The sequence below is a fragment of the Pseudorca crassidens genome, chromosome 11, assembly GCF_039906515.1.
Source record: "Pseudorca crassidens isolate mPseCra1 chromosome 11, mPseCra1.hap1, whole genome shotgun sequence".
Classification (NCBI taxonomy): domain Eukaryota; kingdom Metazoa; phylum Chordata; class Mammalia; order Artiodactyla; family Delphinidae; genus Pseudorca; species Pseudorca crassidens.
Genome location: NC_090306.1, coordinates 7,664,791 through 7,669,035, shown reverse-complemented (window position 1 = coordinate 7,669,035; position 4,245 = coordinate 7,664,791).

The window sequence follows — 4,245 nt, the reverse complement described above, 5'->3', positions numbered from 1 at the left end:
AATTTAAAACTTACTTAAACTATTTGACATTATTAAAAACATTTATTCATGATTCAATGGAAATCCCCATCTTTCAAATCAATAGTGAATGATGTAGTAATGTATCCGGTAGAAACTTCATATTTTAATAAGGTTGAAAAAAATCAATATAATAAAAAACTTGTTATGTTCTGGGTAATAATGAGTGACTGGGTGAATTATATGAGTGAAAAATATTATGTAATGAGTGAATAATATTATATAATGAGTGAATAAGTTAATTACGTAATGAGTGAACGAAAGCATTATGGTTGCTTCATATTTTAGTTATCAAGGGAGGTATTCTCTTAGGTCACCTTCCCCAAAATCTGATCCTGAGACAGGAAAAAATGAACCAGTGGGTTATTAAGAAAGTACCTCCAGAAGACACCAAAAAAAAAAAGGAGTTGGGGAAAGAAGGGCATAGAAGGGAAGAAGCCAGGCAAGGGAGCAACTGATTTTGGACAAAGCCTTAACTTCAGCCTGATCTGGCAGGAAGATCCGTAGCATCAATTACACTTCAGAGTTTGTCCCACTTTTAGGAAAGGAAGCTAAGCTTTCATACTCCAGCACCAGGGAGTCGCTGGTGATGGACAACACCCAAGGCAGAGGTAAACCCCTAGGAACTTGTCAAGGAGCCCAAGACAAACCTCTGAAAAAGTTCACAGATGCAAACTTAGAAGCAAAGCACGATGAAGCTGGGGGTGGGTGCAAAGAACTAGTGAAAGTATGGAAGGTATCTGGGAAGAGCCTTGGCTGTGTCTGCTACAGGTGTCATGGGGAAGGTGGTTTACTTTTTTAAATTTAATTTAATTTACTTATTTTTTATACAGCATGTTCTTATTAGTTATCTGTTTTATACATATTACTGTATATATGTCAATCCCAATCTCCCAATTCACACCACCAACCCCACCCCCACCCCCGCTTTCAACCCTTGGTGTCCATGTTTGTTCTCTACATCTGTGTCTCTATTTCTGCCTTGCAAACTGGTTCATCTGTACCATTTTTCTAGGTTCCACATATATGCATTAATATACGATATTTGTTTTTCTCTTTCTGACTTACTTCACTCTGTATGACATTCTCTAGGTCCGTCCACGTCTCTACAAATGACACAATTTCGTTCCTTTCTATGGCTGAGTAATATTCCATTGTATATATGTACCATATCTTCTTTATCCATTCATCTGTTGATGGGCATTTAGGTTGTTTCCATGACCTGGCTATTGTAAATAGTGCTGCAGTGAACATTGGGGTGCATACATCTTTTTGAATTATGGTTTTCCAGTTATATGGCCAGTAGTGGGATTGCTGGGTCATATGGTAGTTCTGTTTTAGTTTTTCAACTAACCTCCATACTGTTGCCCATAGTGGCTGTATCAATTTACATTCCCACCAACAGTACAAGAGGGTTTCCTTTTCTCCACACCCTCTCCAGCATTTGCTGTTTGTAGATTTTTCTGATGATGCCCTTCTAACCAGTGAGAGGTGATACCTCATTGTAGTTTTGATTTGCATTTCTCTAATAATTACTGATGCCCAGCAGCTTTTCATGTGCCTCTTGACCATCCGTATGTCTTCTCTGGAGAAAGGTCTATTTAGGTCTTCTGCCCATTTTTTGATTGGCTTGTTTGTTTTTTTAATATTGAGCTGCATGAGCTGTTTATATATTTTGGAGATTAATCCTTTGTCTGTTGATTCATTTGCAAACATTTTCTCCCATTCTGAGGGTTGTTTTTTGTCTTGTTTATGGTCTCCTTTGCTGTGCAAAAGCTTTGAAGTTTCATTTGTTTATTTTTGTTTTTATTTCCATTACTCTAAGAGGCAGGTCAAAAAAGATCTTGCTGTGATTTATGTCAAAGACTGTTCTTCCTATGTTTTCCTCTAAGAGTTTTATAGTGTCTGGTCTTACATTTAGGTCTTTAATCCATTTTGAGTTTATTTTTGTGTATGGTGTTAAGGAGTGTTCTAATTTCATTCTTTTATATGTAGCTGTCTAGTTTTCCCAGCGCCACTTATTGAAGAGGCTGTCTTTTCTCCATTGTACATTTTTGCCTCCTTTGTCAAAGATAAGGTGACCATATGTGCGTGGGTTTATCTCTGGGCTTTCTATCCTGTTCCATTGATCTATATTTCTGTTTTTGTGCCAGTACCATACTGTCTTGATTACTGTAGCTTTGCAGTATAGTCTGAAGTCAGGGAGCCTGATTTCTCCAGCTCCATTTTTTTTTCCCCTCAAGATTGCTTGGTCTATTCGGGGTCTTCTGTGTCTCCATACAGATTGTAAATTTTTTTGTTCTAGTTCTGTAAAAAATGCCATTGGTAATTTGATAGGGATTGCATTGAATCTGTAGTTTGCTTTGGATAGTATAGTCATTTTCACAATATTCATTCTTCCAATCCAAGAACATGGTATATCTCTTTATCTGTTTGTGTCATCTTTGATTTCTTTCATCAGTGTCTTATAGTTTTCTGAGTACAGGTTTTTACCTCCTCAGGTAGGTTTATTCCTAGGTATTTTATTCATTTTGTTGCAATGATAAATGGGATTGTTTCCTTAATTTTTCTTTCTGATCTGTTAGTGTATAGGAATGCAAGAGATTTCTTTGTGTTAATTTTGTACCTTGTAGCTTTACCGAATTCATTGATTAGCTCTAGAAGTTTTCTCGTGGCATCTTTAGGATTTTCTATGTATAATACCATGTCATCTGCAAACAGTGAGTTTTACTTCTTCTTTTCCAATTTGTATTCTTTTTTTTCTTTTTCTTCTCTGATTGCTGTGGCTAGGACTTCCAAAACTACGTTGAACAATAGTGGCAAGAGTGGACATCCTTGTCTTGTTCCTGATCTTAGAGAACATGCTTTCAGTTTTTCACCATTGAGAATGATGTTTGCTCTGGGTTTGTCGTATATGGCCTTTATTATGTTGAGGTAAGTTCCCTCTATGCGTACTTTCTGGAGAGTTTTTATCATAAATGGTGTTGAATTTTGTCAAAAGCTTTTTCTGCATCTATTGAGATGATCATATGGTTTTTATCCTTCAATTTGTTAATATGGTGTATCACATTAATTGATTTGCATATACTGAAGAATCCTTGCATTCCTGGGTAAACCCCACTTGATGATGGTGTATGATCCTTTTAATGTCCTGTTGGATTCTGTTTGCTAGTATTTTGTTTGCTAGTTGGATTCTGTTTGCTAGTATTTTGTTGAGGATTTTTGCGTCTATATTCACCAGTAATATTGGTCTGTAATTTTCTTTTTTTGTAGTATCTTTGTCTGGTTTGGTATCAGGGTGATGGTGGCCTCATAGAATGAGTTTGGGAGTGTTCCTTCCTCTGCAATTTTTTGGAAGAGTTTGAGAAGGATCAGTTTAAAAGCAAAGTGTGACATCTATATTCCTAATAATACTTTTTCCATTTGTTAGGATGCTGTGGAAGGCACAGGTTACATTTATTTGGGATCATCTTTCTCTGAACATCAAAACCATTTCTTTTCAAATTCCTTTAACTTCATTATCATTTTGATCTTAACTCATACTTACTATGTCAGTAGTTCTACCTTGAGCCAGATTTATCAATTTTTAATTTTAAAGTAATATTTGATAATTTTAATGATGTTATTTCAGCTCAGTATATTTGAATATATTTATTTCTCTTATCTTCTTTTCCATTGTATTCCACTTTATAAATAAACATGCACTTGAGTAATTGTTGTATTGATTCTTGTTGGTGATGAAGTTTTAAGTTTAAATTTCTGTCTGATTTATCTAGTAAATTATTTTTAAAAACTTTTAAGCTCTTCCTCTGAGTCTTAAATTTTCTGGTCATTTTTTCTTGATATTTCGATTTTTTTTGTATTTCCATTTTTTTGCATCTTTATCCTCAAACAAACAGCAATCTTTCCAGACTCACTTGCTAAAAGGCTTGTAGATTTCCCTTGGTTTTGTTCACTTGATATACACATAGGTGGGTTGAATACTTTTCCAAGACCTATACCTATAGGTCTATTTGTGGTCATTAGCACTTATTTCAGTTCCCAGTGCTTTCCTCCCACAATCTTTCATCTAGGGCGGTGTTTTTCAAACTGGGGATTCCAACCTATTAACAGATCTTGAAATCAGTTTAGGAAATCCCAGCTAGCAATGTCAGTGCACATTGCACATAACTGTCGAAATATTGCTCAGCTATCACTGTCTTCCGTTGTATGTACATACACGTGTAT